The 26,966-nt window shown below is 36.6% G+C and overlaps 1 long non-coding RNA gene across 1 annotated transcript in view; it reads right to left on the bottom strand.

Moving 5' to 3' along the window:
* LOC112644700 (uncharacterized) overlaps positions 1–26,966 on the bottom strand; it is a 295,980-nt gene that overhangs the window by 161,583 nt on the left and 107,431 nt on the right. Inside the window, exon 2 of the long non-coding RNA XR_007401034.1 lies at positions 3,583–3,669. This is a non-coding gene — a long non-coding RNA (uncharacterized LOC112644700). The remainder of the gene's footprint in view (positions 1–3,582; positions 3,670–26,966) is intronic.

Here is a 26,966-nt window from a genome sequence, read left to right on the forward strand (position 1 = left end):
CTCTGCAGAGGGGATTTCAGGAGGATGAAGGTTACTAGAAGTTCTGGGCTTCTGGATTTAAGGTTTATTCAGGGTTTTTATTTCTTCTGATCCTAAACAAGTTGTTAGGAAAGTCATATCTATCCATCCTATCTCAGGCTCCGTCATAGGAGGGGAGGTAGCTGGGTGCTCCTGAGAGGAAGGTGATAGAATCGGAGTTGGGAGGGTGGGGTGTTATTGCATTGGGTCACAGGGTGGTCATTTCTAGAAACACAAAGACACATCTACCAAAGGCTAGATGCCACATCAGAGTCAGCCTGATGTTCCTGTGGAGGGTGTGTCTAGGGTAAAAATGCCTCTTGAGCAGATTGGCTTTGGAAAGACCAAACTCATTCAGCTTGTACTTTATGATTGTGTTATTCCTCATTGGTTTTTTAAATAAAATATTTGTGGAGTATTTATGGAATGCCAGGCACTGCACCTGTTGCTGGGGCCAAGGCCAGCTGCATGAATTGCTGGGCCCTGTGCAAAATGAGAATGTGGAGACCCTCATTCAAACATCAGAAAAAAGTGTTACCAAAGGTACAAAAATATAGACATTTTCCTTTCTTTGTGGTCTGTCAACTTCTTGTGGTGTCTTTACCTTTGCTTTTCATGTTGTTCTAAGTAAAGAAATATTTAAAATGCTGTTTTAGTGTGAATTTTGCCATTTGTCTTTATATTTTGCGATTGTGTCTTAAGTGTGGCCATGAGCATTTAACTCACATAGGGAGTCACAGAAATCACATGTGTATTCGGTAGCTTATATATGTCTATGTATTTTGTTCTTACCAGAATAGTGGCAATGCCTCACACATGTCCCCTGTTTGTTTTTTTTGTTTTTTAGATTTTATTTATTTATTCATGAAAGACACAGAGAGAGGTAGAGACAGGCAGAGGGAGAAGCAGGCTCCCTGAGGGAAGCCCCATGTAGGACTCGATCCTAAGACCCCAGGATCACGACCTGAGACAAAGGCAGCGAAGGCAGATGCTCAACGACTGAGCCACCCAGGCGTCCCCTACCCCCGACTGTTTTTATTTTGCTTCTTGACTTGCTTACGTTCCTTTGACCACCACTGTACCAGCAGCTACTGTCAAGTAAGGAAGGACTGAAGTGGGCACTAGGGGGTGTCTGCCTCTCCCTCTCCTCTGGCGCCATCATTTTTAGCACAAACAGGTGTCTGAGAGAGGAAAGGAATATGAGTGAGATGGGATATGATAGGGTTTTATTCATTTTCTATAGCTACTGTAATTAAATTACCACAAACTTACGGACGTTAAACAACACAAATTTAGTATCTTACAGTTCTGGAGGTTGGAAATCTGAAATGGGTCTCACTAGGCTAAAATCAAGCTGTCAGCAGGACCATACTCCTTCCAGAGGCTCTAGGGAAGGATGGCTTCCTTTGCCTTTTCCAGGTTTTAATGGTCCTCTCATTCCTTGGCTCATGGCTTCTCCTTCCATCATCTAAGCCAGAAAGATCAGAGTAAGTCTTTCTCCTGCAGACACCTATCAGGTTTTATTTTCTCTTTTACTGTTGTTCATAAGGACCCATGTGATTACTCTGGATATCATTGGATAATCCAGGGTGATGGTCCCATCTAAGGTCAGCTGATTAGCAATCTTAATTCCCCCTTTTCCATGTAACCTAGGATATCCTAGCTTACAGATATTAAGATATAGACATCTTTGTTGAGGGGATAGTGTGGGGACAGGCATCATTCTACCTACCGTAGGATTCCTTGGCAGTTCTTGTTCCTAAGAATGCCATTGCCTTCTTGCTATATTCAAAGCAAGTTCTGGTTCCAGTGGAAAGAGTGGCCTCCTAAGTTTGCCAGTGTTCTCGCTTGGCCATAGACATAGCGCACTTATTTTGTATTCACTTTTAGGCTTGCTAAACTCCCATGCATAATGGATCCACTGAAATTCTGTGCTCGTGGGCATTGCAGACACTATATGTGCATGGGACAGCCGGGAATTTTGAGATAGATAAATAGACAGACAGAGAGAGAGAGAGAGAGAGAGAGAGAGAGAATCACATATATCTGGATCACATGCTCCATTGTCCCACCAGACTTCACTCACAGAACACAAATTCAAAGATAAAAGTGTCAAGAATTTTGAGATTGTGATAGCAAACTTTAAACCAATTATCACGGATCCTGAAACTGAAGAGTTCACACACCCAGGCAGCTGGCCTTGCCCTTTCGAATTCTGGCAGCATTACCACTGAACCAAATGTAATTTTTAGAAAGTTCATGTTAAAATAGTAAGACTTGAATACGATAACAACAGAAACAGAATTAAGATTTTCAGCAGACTTTTCATTATAAATCTTCCCTCACAGATGCAAACACACCTACCCCTCCTCTACAAGTTGTTATGCGCAGTGATTCACTAACTGTGCCACTTATGGATAAGGAGGAGAAATAAGTGTTTTTTCATCGTACCACATGAGGTCTCTTTTCAAATACCATTGGGACTAGTTAGTTGGGCAAAAAGAGTTTTAAATTGGAAATTAACAAAAAATACATAAATACCACAAACTTCTTACTTTGAACTTAAAGTATATAAATCTACAATCACTGGCAATCTTTTGATATAGGATCAAGGTCTTTTTTTTTTTTTTAAAAAAAGGTTTTCTCAACTATTTTTTTTAAATTTTTATTTATTTATGATAGTCACAGAGAGAGAGAGAGAGAGAGAGAGAGAGAGAGAGGCAGAGACACAGGCAGAGGGAGAAGCAGGCTCCATGCACCGGGAGCCCGATGTGGGATTCGATCCAGGGTCTCCAAGATCGTGCCCTGGACCAAAGGCAGGCGCTAAACCGCTACGCCACCCAGGGATCCCAGGATCAAGGTCTTTACTTTGAGTATGAAAACTCTGCTTGGAGTTCCAAATATTTCTCCTATAAATCACAGCCATGATTCATATTCTACAATTAGCAATCAATTACTCTTTTGTATTAGTTTCTTTTTTTTTAAGATTTTATTTAATTGAGAGAGAGAGAGAATGAGCAGGGGGAGGGGTAGCAGGATAAGGGGAGGGTCAAGCAGACTCCCTGCTGAGGAGGAAGCCCAACACAGAGCTCGATCCCAGGTCCCTAAGATCATGACCTGAGCCAAATTCAGACGCTTAACCAACTGAGCCACCCAGGAGTCCCTGTATCAGTTTCTTTAAAGTGATATAAGACACTTTGGAAATACCTATGGATATTTACATACAATTTTGGCACAATCTGAGTTCAGAATCTTTATAGTTTTATAATCCTCTCCCCAAACTGATACAATTATTGTCCATACATAATTAATTCATCAGAATACTTTTATTTTGTGACTGGCTTTTATGGAGTCTTTCCAAAGCATTCAATTGTGTTTTAAAAGGAATAATGACTTTTCTTTTTTTACTTACATTTCATTGATTTATTTAATATTTAATTAAAGTCCTAATTACATAAGTACAACTGGCATAAATATTTAATCAAATTATATCATTTGCTAAGTATAACTGCCATATGAAGTTTAAGAACAAAGTGAACTGACTTTGATAAGCATGTGACTTACCTGGTGGTAGTTCGAAAGTGCTCAAGTTCCAAGAGATTAGCTGGAGAGACATGAACAAGCAGCCCTTCATGACACCAGTCAGCAGGTCTTACAATGGAGAATGGAGAATGTCATTTGATTTGGAAATGCAGTTCAGAGGGAAATGGTTTCAAAATATTTACATTTCAAAGAAATGCCCCAAAAGATTCCATTTCCTTAGTTTCGTTATATAAAATTCAGGCTGACCAAGTCCCCTGTTCATTCACTGTCCTCCTAGGGGACATTTCCCCTGTAAGGCTTTCCCTCCTCCCCCATGTATGAAATTGCTCCCTACTTTGTCCTCTTATAGTTTTTCTCAGCATTGGTCATATTGTATTGAATTGTTTGCCTTCTGTCTTAGTCCCTATTTGAGGAGGCACTCCAGAAATATTCCAGGACATGTCTGTTCTCCATGTAGTTGTGCTCTGAGATTCTCTTTTCTCCCTTATGTAACCTTATTTTATTTAAAAAAATTTGATTCTATTAACCGGCATTCTTTGAATTAACTCTTTTTCATTAAGTGATATTTGTATTTTTATTATTTTGGAGAGAGAGGGAGAGTACAAGTTGGGAGGAAGGAAGGGTAGAATCTTAAGAGAGAGAGAGAGAGAGACTCTTAAAGAAGTTCCACACTCAGTGAGGAGCACAATGTGGGGCTTGATCTCATGACCCTGAGATCATGACCTGAGACAAAACCAAGAGTTGGGATCCTTAACCAATTGAGCCACCCAGATTCTCCTCACTAAGTGATATTTTGAAAACTTGCCAATGTGTATTCAGTGTTTAGAAGATGGTAAGTTCCTTATGTGTTTAGTAGTATTATCTTTTCACTTCTATATTAACTTTGACCTTACATATCTTTTTCCATATATTTTCACTTCTAATCAGCTCTTTTTATATCTTCAGGATTTGATCTGTAAGCATAAATTCAATTGCTAACTTGGTAGTATCCTAAGCACTTAGTTTCTATTATAACCTATTGGTATAGTAGCTACTGTAAACCTTTTGATTATGACTGATCATTTTAATGATTACATTTATATGTTGGTGTGAAAAGTAGAAAAGGCAATATTACCAACTGAAAAAAATTGAAAGAATGCAGCATATGCAGTTTACCCAAAGTACATAATGAATCAAAACAGGCAGCTGGAAAAAGATTCCAAGTAATCTTTTTGTTATTAGACTCTGATTTCACAGGACCAAATATTTCCTTCATATTGAGTAGCACAAGGAAAAAGGCACACAAACTCTTTAATTTTAGAGCCAATATTATGAGAAGAGCTAACAAATTGTTATTTGAGCCATGATCCCAGTCTAGAGGTATACATCTGATTAATTGCATTCCCAGCATTATAGCTCAGCACACTTCATCCTCATGAACATCCTACATATGCTAAACCCTGAACCACCCTCCAATATGTGTTTGCACCTCCACAGGGCAGTTCCTGTCTCTCCTGGCATCATTCTCTGATTTGATACACTCTTTCATCTTGGCCACATTTCAGGCTCCTTAGCCTGGAAATACTTTCCTAACAACCCAAAATTGACTCAGCTGATCAAAATGATCAAACTATTACAAATCCTTATGAGGACAAAATTCCTGCCATGATCTACAAGCTATACAACCATATATGACAGCCCTGGGTGCAGTGTATAAAGTGCATATTGTAAGAGACATACAATTCTTGTCCTTTCTTATGGAATCCTAAAATCATGATTTCTGTTTGTTCATTTGTTTTTTTACTTCTTAGAGCAATTATTACCTGCAAGAACTGTTGGGTTGTTTTAAGTCTTATCACCTGACTTGCACATATAAGAAGTCATGGTAGAAGGGAGAAAAGGGACAGATGATTGTGACATAGCCAAGGCAACTAGAAAGGAAGATAGGGAGTCAAGAGGGAGAACATGTTCCACAAAGTAGCAACCTGCCCTCAACACACTTTGTGCCATTACCACCCATCAGTGCTCCTTTGGCCCTTCAATTAATCACAGTATCAATATTTTCAAATAAAAAAATATAGGGCAGGAAAGTCATGTCAACAGTAGAACAGAATTTTTCAGTCATGACTGGTCTAGAAAACCTGGTGGCCATACATTCAGACCATTTACTTAATTCTGTAGAGCAAAATAAATACTGGCTGGAAAAGAGTTAATTTCTGATTTGCATATTGGTGGTAACACTCTCCTTGCTTTTGTCTGTTTTGATCCACAATTACGTTAATTACTCTGAGTTGCTTAGTAAGTACAACTTTTCCATAGTTTTAGTGGGTTAAAGACACAAAAAATGATTATGAGGTTTTTCTCTTGGTACTGTAGGTTTCATATGTGCAAAAAGATTGTAAGACTCTTGATTTGACACTGGTAAAAGAAATGTGCCTTGATACATAACATGGCAATATGGTGGACCCATTGTCAACTAGCAAAACACTCAAGTGGAGGGTATGATAGGTATGGGGATAGAGTGGGAGCACCAGTGAAACTTTTTTTCTTTTGCAGTGACGTGATGAGAATGAAAAGTGAAACTGCCCTTCTTAAAGTGTCCAGTGGCAATAATTTTATATAACTGCTTTGAATCTTATATTATCCTTCTTGCAAATCTATATTTTCTGAATTTTTCCATTGCTCCTCCCCCACCAACACCCAAAACGTATTACCACTCATCACATTAGTTATCGGAATTGTCCCTTCATGAGTATATAGGAGAATATGCTGTTAAAGCTGTAAGTCAGATATAGAAAGTAAGTGAGAATAATTTTCTCATGGTCTTATGGAAATAAGGTGATCAACTATTCTTATTTTCCAAGGACAGGGGGTTTACTGGGACACAGGACTTCCAGTGCTATACTCAGCAATTCCTGGGCATTAGGAATGAATTAATCAGCCCACATCAGAGGTTTAAACAGGACACCAAATCAAGATGACAGGTGGATCCTTCCTCTTCACCTAAATCCCATGAAATAACAAAAGAGTATTTGTAAATGATGGAATAAATCTATAACTCTTCAAAAAAAGGAGGAAGAGAAAGGAACTCCTGGAAGAAAGCCAAGATCAGATATAAAGATAAACAGAAATAGCTTAGGAAGAAAAAAAATATATGAGGGTAAGAGAGGCTTGGGGGTAATCCAAATCCAGAGTAAATGGAGACAAGAAATTAGAGAAAATTTCAAAGCAATAAATAGGGTGAATACTTAGGGACATACACTCAAAAAAATCTATAAGTTTCCTACTCTGCACCTTTGTCTATTTATATTAAACATTGAACAGCAGTCCTACATTACAACATTCTAAGGAAGAAAATATGGACACTGAGACCAGAGAAAGAAGGCTGTGCTCCAAGAAACAACTGAAGAAAACCTCACGTTATAAAAACAGATATAAACTTATTCTTAAAATAATTCTATATACATACACACACATATATGCATACACATATCTATCTATCCACCTACATACATGCATATATATTGGAAATCAAGGATTTTACTTAATGGCAAAACAATGGAAGTATTTCTATCAAGGTCAGGGACAAGGCAAGAATGCACACTAATTCCTTGATGATTTAATGTGATATTAGTGTTATTAGTCAATGCAATCAGAAAAGAAAAACAATTAGAGCTATGACAGAAAATAAATTATGTGTATTTGCAGACAGCATGATAATATACCTGGAAAACTCTAGAGAATCAATAATAAAACTACTTCAAAAGATAGAAGACATAAATTAATATGAAAAAATAGCTTGTACATACACCAATATTATCTAAATACAAGAACTGATGGAAGAGAAACTCAATCTACATTAGCAAGGAAATAAGCTTAAAAAATAAACAAAACACTTAGAAATAAACTTGAATAATGTTCAAAACCTATGTAAAGAAAACTATAAAATATCCTTCCTCCCACTTTGTTCTCTTTTGTACATCTCAACATCATCAAGATTCCAGTTTTTTTGGAGCTAAAATATCAAGAAGTTGCTTTTTAGTGCTGAACAACTAAATTAAGTTTATATTGAATAATAAGCATGCAAGAATATAACCATGAAAATGCTGAAAAAGAAGAGCTATGAGAGGGGACTAGCCCCACCAGATACTAAAATGTAATAAAGCCACTATAACTAAAACAGTGGAATGGTGCATGGAGAGATGATCAAACCAATAGACTACAAAAGAAGGCCTGAAAGTAGACTTAACATTTTATGGAAATCTAGTGTATAATAAAGATGACAGCTCACAAGATAAAGGTAACTTACCATTTGCTGTGGGGCAAACATAGACCTTTAAAAAATTATGGTGGGACAACAGGATAGCCATTTGAAAAAGATAAAATTTTAAATGAGATCCATTCTTCACATCATATGCAAGAATAGAATCTGAATCAATTAAGATCTATATGAAAAAAAACCTCTATAAGTAATGCAAAAAATGCAAATGGAGTCTATAATTTTGGTATAGAAAAAGTCTTTCTAACCATGACTGAAAATGCAGATGGAATAAAAGACTGATGAATTAACTACATAATTTTTTAATGCATGGCAAACAAAACAAACCAACAAAAACACTACAAGCAGAGTCAAAAGAAAAAAGATGAATTTAAAAAAGATATTTAAAATGTGTATCATAAAAATGATACCCCAGTACATAAAAATTAAGGGGGAAAAGACCAAAAATGATGTAATTATGAGTAAGAGACATGCATAGACACTAAAATGGCTTTCAAACATATGAAAAGATATTCAATTCACACTATACTTAGATGCCATTTCTCACCTACCAGATTGGCAAAAATTTAGGAATACTGACAATGTATTCTATTGGCGAGGGTATGGGTACAAGCACTTTCATGCACTGTTGGTAGAAATGAAAAATGGCACAATTTCTATAGAGAATATTCCACAATGTCTAAAAACTACATATGTGTTTACCTTTTGAACCAATAATTCTACTTCTTGGAATTTACTCTGAAGATGTACCTCAAAAAGTATGAAAATACATATGTACATATTCATTGCAACATTGTTTGTAATTGCAAAATATTGGAAGTACATAAATATCCAAAGAGGAAATGAATTAATAAATGATGATACCTATACATATTGATATATTATGCAGCTATAAGAAGAAAAGGGAATGAGGAAAGTCTCTACAAGTTGTTACAGAGTTTTTTCAGGCTATATCAAGTGAAAAATAGAGAAGTGGGAAAAACGTAAAGGAGGAGAAATACCAAAAACTTATAAGTATGCTCAGTATTTTTCAGAAAACAACACAGAAGATTGTATTTTGTCTAATCTATATCTCCTAGCTGCAGTAAAGGCCTAGGATCAGTGACATTCCAGTTTCAACAAGCTTACTCAGTGCTTACACACTAGTTTCTAAACACTACTTCTATTCAAGGGAACAGGGAATTTTTGGAGAAATGGCAAATTGAAGTATTGGAGTAGGAGAGTAATAAAATGAACCCAAAACATCTTGTGCCAGAAAGTTAAGAAGTACCCCCCTCCAAAATAAATAATTGGGCACTTCAAAAGGGCACAGGAAAAAAAACAAACAAAAGGGCACAGGATAGTATTCTGCAAAACTGTCAAGTTTATCACAACAAGGAAAGTCTGAGAAGTTGTCACAGAGCAAAAGAGGCTAAGGAGAGACGTGATGACTCAGTGTAATGTGGTATCCCTAATGGGATTTTGGGGATACAAAAAGGACATTAGGGAAAAGTGGTACAACTTGAATACCTTGTGGAGTTTAGGTCGTATTAACGTACCATTTGTTCCTTAGTCGTTACAAATGAATCATAGTGATAAAAGATGCTAACAACAGTGGGAAATGGATAGGGGTAGGCAAGAAATCTGTGTTATCTTTGCAGCTTTTGTGTAAAATTATTTTAAAACTAAAAGTTTTTAAAAATGTACTTCAAAAAAACAATCACCACCAACGATACTCCTTCCCCTTCCCTGGTGCACACCTGCACACACACATACACACACACACACACACACAGGAGCTTGCCTCAAGAGGCTCCCACAAGCCAAATCTAGAAAAATTTCAGCATAAAAATTAAGAATAGTGATGGATTAGAATCTATTGAATAAAACAGGAATCCATGAGTCCAATTGATAATGAATAAATATTCTTAGGGGCAAAGGTAGGGCTCTTCCTTGCAATAGAATGCCAATGGACAAAGTGTGGAAGGAGTGCCCAAAATGGAAAGTCATTATCCTGTAAACCATAGGAATCGAAATTGCATCAAATGATAATAATTACTGGATGCTAAATCTATTGGTAGGGCAAGGGGGTGGGTAGTTTGATGAAGATCATTATATTTACATGGTCTCAAGTGTCTTCCCAGAGATTGCATATCATTTTCAAGGTGGAAAAATATTAACTTTACAATGGAAATAAACAAGCAGTATCTCAGCTGGGTGATCAAATAAGCATCTCTAATGATGACAGATGGACATGCTATACATTCAGATGTGATAGCCTAATGAGGACACATGTACTTTTGCAGAATTCTGACCAGGAATATAGACAAATCTAATCAGGGGGTAGTGTTGAAAACAAACAGAAAACCCAAAACCCAACATTTTTTAAAATAGCTGGCTTATATTCTTAAAATATGTCAGCAATGAAAAACAAAAACAAATACCAACAAAAACAGACAAAGAACAAAAACAAGCCTAACGAAGATAGAAGAGACTCAGCCATCAAAATCAATACTAGATCCTGAGCTGGAGAAACAAAGATGCTACGAAAATTATTGGGACAGTTGGTAAAATGGGAATATGCATGATAGGTTAGATCAAACTGTATCAATGTCAAGTTTCTTAAATATGATAACTATACTATGGGTATATAAGCTAATATACTTGTTTTCGGAAAAGATCTATTGGAGGCTATTGGAGGTTAAACTAATTGAAGGCTTAAGAAATATTAGGCATGCAATTCACTTTCAATTGGTTCAAATGAGACATATGAGAATGAAGAGAGAAAAATTATATTAAGATTGCATGAAAAATTATATAAAAGTGAATGAAAAAATAATACAAGAATGATAGAGAAAGAAAATTATGAAGCCAATTTGATCAATTAGAATCCAGGTGATAGGTATTTGGGAGCTTTCTATACTATTCTTGCAACTTTTCTTTAGGCTTCAAACTATTTTAAAATAGAAAGTAAAAAAAAATACTTTTGAAAAGATATATATGAACATACCTAACACAAGAAGGAATTCAAGAAATGTTAGTGGGTTTTTCTCCTATGCTATTAATTTGATTAATTGAAATTCATTGTAGAATGTGACTGTACTGAAGAGAATATGAGTGGCAAATTTTTCTACATTTGGAAGGTAAGGAAAACAAACATTTGATATCCCAGTTTCTCCCCAAAGAAAGGAATATAAATATTTGAGGATTTGGAACATAAATCATGCCTGTATTGGCTTCTTTTACCTTGGTAGCTACCAGCTTAGAAATCTTTGGAAGGAAATATAATAAGGAAGCTTGTGGTTTCTTAAATAAATGTACTGAATAAATGCATTACTCAAAAAATGTAAAGACTGATGGATTGATAGGTCAATAGAAGTAAATGCCATTTTAGAACAATCTATGACTTTGATGCCAAAGAATATTTAATCTACATTTCTAATACATACCCTGCATTAGAACTAAGTTTTCCTTATGCTGAGAAATATCAGGAAGAGACTGTTGGTAATTGAGTTAGGCAATCTTCCTCTCTCTATGGAAATCTAGGGGGAGTTGACAATGTTATTCCCTTTAAATATGCCAACTTATTTGACCTCAGATTAAACGACGCAGCAGAAGTTCACTTTTGTTTGAAGGTGGAACAGGATCTGTGGACAAAATCAGCCAGAAAGGAAAAACCTCAGCTAAGATAGAAGTTTACAACCAGATTGACATGGCTCATGTATTCTGAATGTGTGAGTCTTTATTAATTCTTCCACACCAAATAAACTCTTCCAGAACATTCTTAGCTGAAAGACAGCTAAATTATTTGTTCTTTTTCTTTTTTGGACCTATGCAAATTCATAGGAAATTTTCTTAGCTTTAGTAGTTATGACTATTAAGTCCATGACTGACAGGGAAAAAAAACACAAAAATGTGGGTTTTCCCCTAAACATTAATTGGGTGACAATATGCCAGGCTCTCAGTCTTCATTGCCATATTCATGCTACTATTCCTAGGTTTGGTGCCTCTTTGATAGTTTATAACTTTGAGGTTCTTTTAATATCCTTATATTTTTCATATACTGTGACAGTAAACACCACCTCAGAACCACACTTAGTATGGTTAAATGCCATTTTTGTACAGTTTTATTTCACTCACACCAAGGATGTTCAGGTAGGATCTACATCTCCACTGATGCAACGCTACTCCAAACCACCATCTTCTCTCACTCGGGTTAATAGTACAATCTTCAAACTCATCTCTCTGCTTCCATACTTCCAACCATCCATGCCTCTTATAGTTGCCAGGGTAATCATTTTGAAATAGAAATCAGTTTCCTGCATAAAACCCTCCAGTGGCTCCTTACTCCAATAAAACTCAAACTTACGGCCTCTCTACAAATACCTAAAAACTCAGTTCCCTGCCTACCTCTCCAACTTCTTCTAGAACTTCCTCCCTCTTCATGATAATCTAATTACACTGTCCTTCTTGTCCTTCAATCACGTCAAGTCTATTCTGATGTCTGTCCTCTGCACTAGCTGCTCCTCCTACCTGGAATGCTACTCTGCTAAATCTCTGAATGGTTGCCTCCTGCTTAAATTTTACTCTCATCTTGAATATCACTGCCTCAGGGAGGCTCTCCCTGAACATGCCATATAAAGTATTCTTCATATGGATTCTATTCAAGCTCATTCTCCTTTATTCAAGCTCTATTCAAGCTCATGCTCCTAGTTTTATAGATTTCAAAACTTATCATGATCTAAAATTATTTTTATATGTTTATTTTCTTTCCCTCATTTACTAGAATATCAGCTTAATGAGAGCAAGAATTTCATGTGAATGATTACCACTTATTTCTAGTACCTAGAATCGTAAGCAGTTGATATAAATACTTGCCAAAGAAAACCTATACAATCCAATGTGCAGTCACAAATAAAGCAATCATCTATTAATACCCCTTGTAGAAATAAGATTGCCCAAAATTATCTGATTTCTAGAAACTTTGGCTGAGTGACCTAAGTTGGGCAAGTTGGACCCATTCTTGCCTACACATTTCTCTACTTGTTTGTCAAGAGTTTGTAATCACTTAAGGTTTTGTTCTATTTCTTCTGCTCAACTTAAAAAAGCATTTTTCAACTTCCTGGAAGTTACTAGAAGGTAGGTGTATTGGTTGAGACCCAAAGACCTATGTAGCTTCATTTGGCTAAGCTTTAGATCTACTCTTTAGTTTCCATAGTGTCTTGAGCTTTGATTCAGTCCTGTGTTTTTTGTTTACTACATCTTCATATGAGCACTTGTTTCTTCCTTTTCTTTCACCTGTTTTTGAAAGTAGGTCTTAATTTACATGTAATTATAAATCACTATTTTTTACATTTAATCTTAATATCCAGAAAATAATATTATATCACTATGAGCATGCTCATTATATGAATTAAAAATCAACATGACATCATTTCAGGGGCCTTCCAGACTCCAGAATGAGTGTCAACAACACTAGCCTCTGCTATGAGGACTAAAGCAGCAGCTCTAGAAGAAATGGAAACCACCAAAAGAGGGAGTTGTCCATAGTTGCAAAGGTTTCAAAGTTTGACCTCAAATGGCTGGTGTGGGTTCTCACACCTGGAAGAGTCATTTGGCATGTGTGATATTGTGATTTATAATAAGAAATATATATGTTTATATTTGGTCTTCTTCCACTGTTCCTGGCACATAGCTCCTAAAACCCTTGGGATTTCCTAAGTGATGAGAGCAATTAAAGTGTCTTTTGTTATGCTAATGAGGTGAGTTCTGGATCCCAATTAAGGCTGGGGATTGGTTGCCACAAGAAACAGCTATGTGATTAAAGGGTTAGAGCTTTCAGTTCCACATCCCACTGCCCCACCTCCCACCCCCCCCACACACTCCCTCAGAGCCCTCCCCAACCATCAGGGGGGGAGTGGGCCTAGTTGGTTGTACCAGTCATCAATGGCCTACAATTAAATCAGTTGTGCCTAATGAAACCTCCATTAAAAACCAAAAGGATGGGGTTGGAGAACTTTCAAGTTGGTGAGCACGGAGATAGAAAATCTTGACAGGATAAAAGATCTGTGTCCCTTCCCACATACCTTGCCCTGTGAAACACTTCAATCTGCCTATTCCCGATTTATATCCTTTTATAATAAACCAGTAATTTAGGAAATAAAATGTTTCTCAGAGTTGTGTGAGCCACTCTAGCAAATTGGTCAAACCCAGGGGAACTGGATTCTAACTGTTGGAACCTCTTCTCTCTAGCTGATCAGTCAGAAGCACAAGTGACAACCTGGACTTGTGTTGGCATCTTAACCAGGGGTGAGGGGGGCAGTCTTGTAGGATTCAACCCTTAACCTGTGGGATCTAACACTATCTCCAGAAAATAGTGTCATAATTGTGTTAAGTTTGTTAAAATGAAAACAGAGACCAATCTTGAAAATTTCCTGAGCAGACAAAGCTACTTTCGTCGTATAAGCAAAGTTTATCTTGCAAGGCCAACTTGACCTGGTCATTTCTTGTTCATGTCTCTGGAAATCATAAGCAAATCTTGACCTGATCCCCAAGGTTGATACAGGGTAACTACTGATCAATTTCCTCTCATTTGTTTTTTTAAAAGATTCATTTATTTATTTTTAGGGGGGGATGGGCAGAGGGAGATGGGGAGAGAGAGTCTCAAACAGACTTCATGCTGAGTGTGAGCCCAATGCAGGGCTTGATCCCATGACCCTGACATCATGATCCCAGCCAAAAGCAAGAGTCGGATGTTCAACCAACTGTACCACCCAGTTTCCATCACTTAAGAAAATTCTATTATAACCAATCACTGAAAATAAACAGTCACTGCCTCATCACTATATAGGCTGCCTTATAACAATATACCCTGGAGCTTCATCATGTTTTGGTTTGAGTTCTCCATATTCATAAACCATTTTGTTGTTGTTGTTATTGCTGTTGTTCTGGTGTCTACACAATAAGCTTTAAGACATTTCTACTTTGGTGACTCATTGGTTTTACCTCTGCTATTTCTGAATGTTTGACATTTCACTGTGTCAGAAGTGAGATACAAAGAAGATGACCAAAGACTCAGGGTAGTGAGCAATGAGGTACTGATACCCACAGAGCCTACTGAGCTCACTGCTTTCTTGCTAATCCTAGAGTTTGAGGGTAAGTCTCTCTTAGATCGGAGTTCTGCTGTCCTTGTGTTCTGAGCTCACCAATTTTATTGTGCACATTTGCATCCTGTTTCTGATTGTTGAAGCTTCTCGGTAAGCCAACCTATTCTGTTTGAAGGAGGGGAAGACATGATTTCCTATGTTTTGAAACAGCTGTTAAGAAATAAGGCCCCTCATATTTAAAACGTCTTAGGTAGTCTAAAGGCAAAGATGCGTCCCACCTGCTCTGTAGACCAGGATCTTGTGCCTAAGAAAATGTGCCAACTTTTGGAATTGTAGTAGCCACTTTGAGAAAATCTTGATAAACCCACTTTAAGGTGCACCCTTAAAAGAGAGAATACCAAATCTCTGAAGACCATGGGATACAATCTTTGTGATATGCAGAAGCATCTAGAAGATAAAGTGACTCTAAATGCAGCTCTAAAAGGATTCTTACAGCATGCAAATAAAATCTTTAGTAAAAAATCTTTGGCCATCTTAGCAGGTAATCTCAGTCTACCTGCCAGAAACACAATTTAGATCCAACTATTCTTTTGAGTTTTGTATTATTGTACCTGAGACACAGCTAAAATATTTTTTTTAATTTTTATTTATTTATGACAGTCACACACACACAGAGAGAGAGAGAGAGAGAGAGGCAGAGACATAGGCAGAGGGAGAAGCAGGCTCCATGCACCGGGAGCCCGACGTGGGATTCGATCCCGGGTCTCCAGGATGGCTCCCTGGGCCAAAGGCAGGCGCTAAACCGCTGCTCCACCCAGGGATCCCACAGCTAAAATATTTAAGACAAAAGCTGGAAGATCTCTATTTGTGTCTGTCTGTATGTTTATATATGTGTACACATGCATGCTATAGATATGTAATATTTTTCTACCTCCAAATGGTATTGCCAAGATTAATTTGTAAAGAGCTCTACTTAACTGGCTTAAAGAACATTAAGGATTTATGTATATCAAGTATATTCTTGGGAATATAGAAACTAACTCAAATCTTTTTCAAGTTCACATACTGTGGGATAATCTTTGATAAATAAAATCTAGTTTAAGTTAGTTGGTCTAATAAAGGCAGGTGTATCTTTAAAATTTGTCAAGAAAAGTATAAGATGAAGGTTAGCTGTTTGATGTCTAATCCAAGCATAATTGTTAAAAGCTAGTAATTTAAATAAAAAATAAGATGAAGATTTATACTAAGCTTAACTAAATAACAGATACTCATTGAATATCTAAATATTTTCCAAATATGATAAGCATTAAATGCTAAGTATCAGCTTGTCTACCTCTGGCTTTTTAACTTTTTACAGAGAGACGAAAGATGTATGGGCCTATGAACAAGCATGTTTTATGCCACATTAAAAAATTTACTATGAGGAAGAAGAGCAGGGATTAGAGTAGGTTATGCAGGTGTTCACTACTCTGCTAGCCTAGCGGCTGGCAGACAGGATGGGAGAACAGAATAATATATTGGAGACCTCACTCTGCCATTTTGCAAGGCTAAGAGGGCCCAAGATACTATGAATGAAAACCCAGGTTCTTAAGACAAAGCCTGATTAGGATGCTAGGAGTTGAAATCTCTAAGAAAGTAATGAAAATGAAGATGAGGATATTATGGTGATTGATGAAACATGCCATACCACACAACTCCCAATGCAAAGAAAAATTTTAAATAGCAAACACCACAAAATGCCTAAGAGAAAATTCACATTTTTTTCCTTCTGTCCCTTGAAGTTGTAAATCTTATCATGTTTTTTGAAATGTAAACATCCCAGGAGATAAGCAAATTTTTTTTGCTCACAAAGCCTGAAGAAAAAACATACCTTTGTGAACACAGATAAAACAATTACTGTTTCTCTCTACCTGAGCCTACTGGAATTCAGTAACTCTTATTAAATATTTTTATTTTTCCTGACAGTATATGTGTTTGCATAAATTCAGTAAAAATCTGTTCTCCTTGCAACAGGACACAATTGTCTTTGAGGTTTGGTTTTATACCTGTAAAACTGGACTGCATCCTGAGTTCTTCTAGATTTCTCCACTATTTGGCTAGAACTCTCCAAACTAACATTCCCAATTTTTTCTCACTCTTTTGACTTGGAATCACTAGGAAGGAAACCAACACTGCCATTTTCCCAAAGTCAGGCCAACTAAAGCTGGACAACTTAACATAAATTGCAGAGAAATCACCACCACAGCTCAAGTGCCCACAATGTTCATGACTGTTACTATGTGGCCACTCAGTAAGATCACCAGAGACATTCACTCTGCAAACCAGGACAATCTGTCAAATTCCTGCTGCCTGCCCTCTCTCCATCTGAAGATGCTTAGAACCTAACATCCACAAATCTTCTCAGCTGGCTGCTCTCCAAATGCAGAAACTAAATTTATAATTTGCTCCAACTATTAACTTCTGTTGTTCTTTCGTTTCCATAGAAATGCCTCCCATTAAATTATCTGACTGCTCACATCATATGGAGATACCATATAGTAAAAACTCACCTGCAACATCACCTCTTATAATAAAACATCCTTCTATTCATCCTGTCCCAAGTAATCCCAAAGGTATGTGATCATTAATACATCATGTTGTGCCTATGTAAATAACTTTTTAAGAAAGCAGAACCCATTTGATTTATTTAATTGGTTAAATCTTGCTCCAGGGAATCTCTGCTCTGGAGCATTTTTCAGTCCTTGGCTATTGTTCTCCTCATAGTCATCATCTGAGCCTCGGGAGTGTGCTGGATACTCCCAAGGGTTTTAAATGCCTGCTGGCAGCTACTCACATGCCAAATGGTATCCATCAGGATCAGACAACTGGATGAAACCAACGAAATCAACAATAACCACATCAATAATGAAGATGATTACATTGCCCTCCAGCTTGATGACTCAACAGGAAAAACAGCAAATACGTGATTCTTCAGCCTGCCTGTATCAGTAGTGGTGACCAAGAATAATGATTGGTCTAGCCTGCTGAGAGAATGACCAAAAAGGGGGAACTGTGAAAAGCAAAAGCAAATGCAGACCACCCTTGAACATCCCCTGAGCAGACAAAACCAGTTTAGTCATACAAGCAAAGTTTAACTTAGCTCATTTTGCAAGGCTAAATTGACTTGGGTCATTTCTTGCTTATGTCTTGAAATCATAAGCAAAACTTGAACTGTTTCCCAAGGTTGATATGGGGTAACCACAGACCAATTCCATATCATTTAAGAAAATGTTAGGGGCACCTGGCTGGCACAGTGGACCATGCAACTCTTGGTCTCAGGGTCATGAGTTTGAGCCCCATGTTGGGTACAGAGATAATAAAAAAAAAAAGTTTTTAAAGGAAATTCTAATTAATTAAATTCTAACCAATCACTGTAAAGAATAAACAGTAACTGCCTTCTTAGTATATAAGCTGCTTTATAACAATATACCCCAGAGTATATTCTATGTTTTGGTTTGAGTGCATTCAGTCGCAAATTGTCTTTTTGGCATGTGCACCATAAAATCTTACTTATTACTACTTTGGTGATCCATTGCTTTTATTCCTGTTATTTCTGACAACTTTTAGAACACCCAGCTCATGCTGGAAAATTGTTTGCTGTGGGAACCCCTACTACCCCCACAAATCGATATTGGTGACTAAAATCCTTAGCACGCAACAATAATTGATACAACAGCAACAACACTCTAGGGAGCCTGAGAACATGGAAAGGAAACTGAGGGGAAAGATACTGGACTCCCAGCTAAACTAGCAGGTAAGTTCTTCGCATCATTGCAATGTGGGTATCAGATAAAATATTGCCTTCCTTGTGGTCATGGACAGGTTAGATAAAGATTTGAGGACTTACCTTATATTTCATAACAAAATATCTTTCTTATCAAAAACAAGGATATAGGAGACGTGACTCTTATTGAACGAATTACCTTCCTGAATATTGTATATATTGAAAATAAATGAGAATAGTGACAACATTTTTAAGTCATAGAAACATCTCTTGAAGAGAAGCCCATGCTCCTCCCTGTTCTCTCACTCCATCTATCTTTATTTAAATTCAAGTTCTCAGTATGATTTCATAATTCTAGCTTACAATGAGATTTCATAATTCTGGCAACTTAGAGATTGGTAGTACATTGAATTGCCACTGTTATGCATTATTCTCTCAGAGATTAATTCACTCCTATTGCTTTTAAATGCTCATTACATCATCCTTTGTTGAAATTAATTAACCCTTCCAAAGTGTGGGGGTTTCTAGACCCTTCCTAAATTTTCTTTCCCATTATTATTTCCACTTTGTCTCACTTATTTTTAAATTTTTAACTATATCTTTACATATAGAAATAACAAACTACAGACATACAAAAACAGAGGCCCACCTGTGATAGGTGCAACATACTTGGCCGTAAGAAAAATTTAGAATAAGAAACTTCTATATTTGTGAGCCATAAGCCAGCACCATATTTCCTCTTCATCAAAGTCAATTTTTTTGTAACACACCTACATTTTAATATGTCCAATATAGAGAATTAAAACATCTTTAGTATGAATAAACGGCAAATAGACTGAAAATAGTCAGCTGCAACAATAGGCCAAAAGTATAGAAGAAATCAGGATAGACAATGGGTTAAATGATTATATTTTTATGACAAGCAACAAATAGCCATAAGACTTTCTTAAGCTGGCAAAAAACTGGCAAAATAGAGCTTAGAATATATAAAGAGATTATATTCCATACCATAGAACAGGAAGTCAAAGGTGATGGTGATGTAGAAACATATGGGTTTATTTTTCTTTCATATAAAAGGAATCTAAAAGTAGGTTCTCTAGGGCTAACATCAGAGACCTAAATTCCACCTTTCTTGCTAATCTACCGTATTTGGCACTGGCGTCTACCCTAAATGTTACCTCATGTTCCAAGATAACTGCCAGAACTCCAGTTATCACAACTACATTCCAGGCAGCTGAAAGAAAGAAAAGAGTAAGAACAAAAGGACATGAGCCTTTGAAGACATTTTCTAGAAATCTTCAGCTTATGTTTCATTGGCACAGGTAAGGAAATATCATGGTTGTTCTTATTGTTTTCCCCAGCTGGGCACATTGCTCAGGAGAAGGGGAAAATGAATATTGGGCATGCAGTTAGCTATCTCTGCTTAGTTAGAAATGGCAGATGACAAAACACACTTATTATGATAGACTCGTGGAATTGATTTTTACAGGTGGAAATACTAATGTTACTGACTTACCAGATAAAATTTGCAGGAAGGTATTATACATTCTCCAAATTACCTATAAATATGTTTTGATTTGCAGGCAATTGGAAAATTACATTCCAAGAAGACTTTTAAAGCTAATTGTTGTAAATAAGCCGAGAAAATTATTTGAACATATTTTTGGATCTCTAACTCAGAGTTGCTTGGTAAGAATGCTATAAAAATAGTTAAAAATCATCAGAGAACAACATTTTATTTCTTTACTGCTTTACAAAAGAAGAAAAGAGTTTTAAAAAACAGATTCAAGCCTATAAATGCAGAGAACTGATGGTTGTCAGAGGAGGGGATATGCAAAATAGGTGAAGAGGAGTGGGAGGTACAGGCTTCCAGTTATGGCATGAGTAAGTCACAAGAACAAAAGGCACAGCATAGGGAATAGAGACATAGATAGTCATAATGTTGTATGGTGACAGATGGCATCTACACCTGTTGAGCGTGGCATAACATGTAGAGAAGTTGAATCACTATGTTCTACACCTGAAAATAATGTAACATTGTGTCTCAACTACTCAAATTCAAAAAAAAGAAGAGTTTTGTTTTTAATCTGTGAGTTCTTGGTTGCACAATTGTCACGCAACAAAAGTCAACATTGATAGAGTATTTGACCAAGGTCTGAGGCCATCTTCCTACATGAGATGAAACTCAAATGAGGTCTCTAATTAAAGCAAACAAAAAATAAATCCACATACACACTGGAACTTGCACATTCCAATGAGAGTCCTCTTTCAAAGTAAACCTAGAAAAGTGGGCATTTCCTTCTAGTCATCCATACATATTATTTTAAAGGTTTTTGCCACTCTTTCTTCCATGGTGATTGAGACAGAGAAAGAAGGCAAGGCAGGCCATTGTCTCAGTGGTGGCTACAGGCTGCATGAAAATTTTTCCTCCAACACTGTTACCTAACATAATCAATGATAAATCCATTAGAACTAGCTCTAAATGACTTTTCATTGTTTCCAGTAAAGATTTGCCACCAGTGAGGACACTGACACGGACAAATTAAGGTAAATCAATTCACCTTATCAGTCTTTGTTTCTTTATCTGAAAAATGATGAGGAGAGATTAGACAGATGGTCTCTAGGTCCCCTTTTAGAATGACATTCTGAGACTCTGTAATCTCCCGTGCTAAACCAATTCCTTAGATCCCACGCCTAGAAGATTTAGAATTCATTATTTTAAAATTTAATTCCTTTGGCGTCAATAAAAAATATAGGTTATCAAAATCCCACATTCATGTCATATCAACACATACATATACACATGTACAGCATTCTATGTATGTGTATACATGTATGTATAAAATCAGTGATTATACATTTATATTAAAAATATATGGCAAATAGAAAAGTTCTATTAGACAAAAGATAAGTTAATTCCAGTAATTTGTGTTACTTTCTTGCTAGCTTCTCTAAAATTAAGGCCTCGGGGCCCACCTGGGTGGCACAGTGGTTGACTGTTTGCCTTTGGCTCAGGTCATAATCCCGGGGTCCTGAGATGGAGTCCTGTATCAAGCTCCCTGTAGGGAGCCTGCTTCTCCCTCTGCCTATGTTTCTGCCTCTCTCTCTCTATGTTCCTCATGAATAAAATAAAATCTTTTAAATAAATAAATAAATACATACATACATACATACATACATAAATAAATAAATAATAAATAACAAAATCAAGACCTCTAAGATGTAAGGAAGTAGGGAAAGAAATTAACAGTGTTAAAAACCTACTAAGAGTCAGGCAATGGCTAACACTGTTGTTTGTAAATCACCATGGTCTACAAAGGCTCCTGGAGTTCTAAAGTCTACTGATTATCCCCCACACAAACAAACAAAAAAAAATTAAGCAAATTTTAAATACCACCTAGCTATTACAAACTCACTACCCACTCTGTTCCATTTAATTTTCTCTTTAGCTTATTCTGAGTTTCAACACCTCAATAGGCACACCGAATTCCCAGAGTTTTGTGGGTATCAAGTATCAGGTAACACAGCTTTCACTCTGCTATGGGACTCCCTAACATGCCTTATCTGAAGAGTCGTAAGTACATACAAATACATGTGTTCTTTATAAATTCCAAGTTTTTATGTTCCAAATATTTCCTTGCCTATTTCCACTGAATTACAAACTTTTAGAAGCACAGATATGTCAGCTAGCCAAGTCTGTAGTACAGGATTCTCCCGTTACTCCAGCTCAAAGCAGTACATTTTGAACATAAAAATCTTTGATACTTGAGATAAGTATTAAATTTATCCGAGAAGTTTCAATTTTAAACCAAATCAGTGTTTCATTTCTCACTTGCTGGATTTTTCTAAGTGTTTACCGATGAAAGGAACGCTGTGTGCACTGAACCATTCAATCCATTTTGGTTGGATGTATGATATTTTCCTTTCTAACAAAAGTGCCTGTAAATCCCAGGGCAGCCCCATGCTGCTTTTTCTTTAATGTAAATTACTGCTGTGGACTGCTACTTACAAAGTTCAGCCAATAGATAAATTTCCTATGTCCCCTCCAGTCTTTCTGAGGGTAATTTCTCCAATCTAGCAAAACCAGCTAGCTATAAACGAGATTTCTATGTTTAAAACAAAACAAAACATATAAACAAGCTGATGTACACTGAAAACAATGGAACTCCTAGGGAATTACGGGCGGCTGAGCTGAGAGCTCTGGGGGGAAACAGTTGTTGGAACAATGCTGCACACATCCAGTTTTTTCATATCTCTGAATTCCTGCTTGTGATGGTAAAGGACAAGCAAAAAAAAAAAAAAAGAGAGATGGAGAAATATTGAATTGCTATGTAACTACAGATCAGAAGAAGGGAAAGATGTCAATGAGTCTAATAAGATATAAGTGAGCAAATATTTATCTGAGCCTTCAGGAAATGTGCAAGCAAAAAAAAAAAAAGCACATGGAATCATCATAAATTCATATAATCCTGGTGAAAGCAAATATTAGCTGTCTGCAATACTAGGAGATCTGCTTGCCCTGTCCAGGTCTTAGAAATTCTTAGGACAGTGGCATTCATGACATAACTGAGAATGTTTAGAAGTATGTTTGGCTCATCATTGACAATTTTAATGCCCATTTCTGTTTTAGGGGGTATTATGAGTTTTTTCTAATGTACTTGCACTGCTTCTTAGAAATCTCTTTTCCATGACAATATCTTAACAAAGTTAATGAAAGCAAAGCTAAAGGAATTAACGTTGATTAAAAGCCAAAAAAGAGACATTTTGTTAGCAATTACTGTTTGCCAACGACAGTCTATTAAAGCTCTTTAGGTCAAAATGGAATTTCCCCTCCAATAAAAAAGGGGGATAAAAAGAAAAAAAAGGCAACTTTTGAACACCCCCTAGTGAGGACCTTCATGCTGTCCCTCTGTTTCAGTTCATTTTCTTTCCTAATGCACAGCATTAATCTGGAAAACTCAACTAGGGGCCATATATGTACCCATTTTGGACTCCAAGAAAATGTGTTTACCTAACCAGCACCTCTCCACCCAGAAAAAAGAAATTGAGGATTACCACAGGCCACAAAAGAAGTGAAATAGGATAGGACTTGAGAGGGAAAGATACAGAGACAGATGGTGTTATGGGTTGAATTGTGTCTCCCCTCACCCTCAAATTCATATGATGAAACCTTAACCCTGAATCTGACTATATCTGATACAGGGCTTCGAAGGAGGTCATTAAGGTGAAATGAAGTCATACGGGTAGGGCTCTAATCCAATAAGACCCTTGTCCTTCTAAGAAGAAAGATAATACCAGTGATGCAGCTGCACAGAGAACAGGTTACATGGGCACAGCAACAGATGGCTCTCCACAAGCCAAGGGAAGAGACCCGAGAAGAAACTGACCCTGCCAGCACCCTGATCTGGGACTTTCTAGCCTCAGAATTGTGAGAAAATGGATTTTCTGTTGTTAAAGCTAGTGTGGTATTTTGTTATTGGAGCCCCAACTGACTACTACGGGGTGGGGGGTGAGGAGGAACTGAATATGTTACAGTAGATGTTGACCCTGCTCTGAACATTTTGGCTTCTTATAGAAGATTGGTCAAAAATCCGAAGGCTTTCCCTGTTCCCATGCCTGTAATGGAAAGACACAAATAACTTCTTCCCCCTCAACACACACAAAGTTGCAAGGACAGAATGTTCCAGTGGAGACGATTCTCCCTTCACTCTCTTCCGTGCATTGAAGCTCTTGCTGCAGTGCGGGAAGTCCTGGCAGCTTGTCCTCGTAGAAATGGCCTGAAGCTTGTCAATTCATTTCTTTAAATTACTGAACACCTATTGGGAGGTAATAGAACCTGACAAATTGATGGACTCTAAGAAAGCCCAGCTCTAGAAATAAAACTGATTTAATTATCAGTCAAGTGTGTATGGTTAAGATGAGGTATGTTTAAGCTACTCTACAGGATTTCAGGAGTATGTCAAAAGTCATCTTCTCAAAGAAAAAGTGTTACCCATTTGGGTTTAATAGTACAATAGTAATATTCTTGTTTGTAACTCTATCTGTTTTCTATGCTATGGGGCCACGTCCTATTTATCCTTACCCTGTCCTCCCAAGGTCCCAGTACAATGCTTATTAACAGCAACTTTACTGACTTTTTAACTCAAACTTTTCTCAAATAAAGTTTGTGAAATGAGATAGTCTATCAATCAATCAATCAATCACATTTAATGAGAACATCTTTGTGACAGTGCGTACACCTGAGCCTTCCCTTCCTTGCAGCCACAGGTGAGTTCCTTGGCAGTTCTGGGATCATCTATTTAGCAAGTGCACTGATCAAGGGGTCATTCACATGTGACTAATGCTTGCGGGTTAGGACAGACTCCTTAGCCCATCATATAATAGTATGATTTCTTCCTGCCATTCATTTATAGAAGCTTATTTAAGTTTTCTCTTTTATTTCTTTTGCTTTTAACATGCAGAGTCCCGTTTGAGATGTTTTAGTATCGAATTATTTATAAACTTCTAATGATGTGTAGATTCCTGGAGCCGAGGCTGCTGTAGGTAGATGAGGATGCATTGCACAACCGTAAGGCATGCCACTCGCAAAACTGTCCATGTGACATTTAAAATGCTAGTCACTATTCCAAGTTTTATCTAATCAACTTTGGGGACTGGTTTTTATTTGGGACAAATGGGAATATTTAATAATTAAAAATAGGATTAATTTGATTCCTCTGAAAAAAATTAGCCTATTTGTCAAATTACTTTTTATTTCTGAAAATTTCCTAGATTTTTTTTGTTATGCACATGTACTGTTGATAGTAAATGTGTATTTACTAAGTGTATTAAAATAATCTTTCTGCTACCCTACAATCCAGTAATCTCACTAGTGGATATTTACCCCCAAAATACAAAAACATTAATATGAAGGGATACATGCACCCCTATTTTTATTGCAGCATCACTTACAATAGCCAAATTATGGAAGCAACCCATGTCCATTGATAGATGGATGGTTAAAGAAGATGTGGTGTACACACACACACACACACACACACACACACACACACAGTGGAATATTATTCAGCTGTAAGAAGAAATGAAATCTTGCCCTTTGCAATGACATAGATCTAGAGAGCATAATGCTAAGTGAATCAAGTCAGGCAGGGAAAGACAAATACTCTATGATTTCACTCATGTGGAATTTAAGAAACAAAACAAACAAGAGAAGGAGAAAAAGAGAGTAAGAGAGACAAACTAAGAAACAAACTCTTAACCACAGAGAACAGATGGTTACCAGCAGGGAGGTGGGTGGGGGTTGGGTAAAATAGATGAAGGGGATTAAAGAATACACTTGTCATGATGAGCGCTGAGTAATGTATAGAATTGTTGAATCACTATATTGTAAAACCTGAAACTAACACTTGCATGTTAACTCTACTGGAATTAAAATTTAAAACTTTATAAAACAGTCATGACTTTTCTGGTTTTTTACATTACATGGATACATTTTTATAATGAATAAATATAACTAAATTTAAAAAAGGTCAAATAGTACAGAAAGTAAAAGTTTTCTGAAATGCTACCATTAAAGTTCCCAGTCCCAGACATACTGCCTAATTTCCTACATGAGATCAACAATTTGTATGTACTTTCCATATATTTCTTCTTGCTCATAAAATAATTAAATAATCTGATGGTAATGAGAAGTGACATTTTCATTGTTGTTGTTTTATGAAAATTGGGTCATATTATATATATTTTTCCCTCCCCTTATTTTTCTTAGTTGATGATACATCCTGAAAATCCCTTCAAAGTTGACTACTAAAAATCTCAGTCCTTTTAGTGACTATATAATATTCTCTGGTATGGATCAGCAAATTTTATTTCTTCTTCTACTGATGGATTTCATTTTTTTCCCCAATTTTCTTGAGCACTGCAAACAATGCAACACTAAATAATATCTACACATAGCCTTACATATATTGGTCCTTTTATTCCCAAGATTGGTATGTATTTTTCATTTCAGTAGATATTGTTATGAATCTAATTCTCAAGTGTATGAGGGTCTATATCTAGGGTCTCTGTTTTAATAATTTTTTTTTATCTACACCATTACTACAATGTTTTGACTCAATGAATTTATAGTATGTGTGTTTACTTTACTTTTAACCAAATATTCAGAAATTTAATGAGGCATCTATTACCTTACCATTCTTTTTCATACTTTTCTTGGCTAGTCTAACATTTTTAATCTCCCAAATAATTTTTAAGGTGCTGTTATCTAATTCCAAAAACTACAAATCGATAGGCATCT

This window comes from Canis lupus, chromosome 1 (assembly GCF_003254725.2).
Source record: "Canis lupus dingo isolate Sandy chromosome 1, ASM325472v2, whole genome shotgun sequence".
NCBI classification, from domain to species: Eukaryota; Metazoa; Chordata; class Mammalia; order Carnivora; family Canidae; genus Canis; species Canis lupus.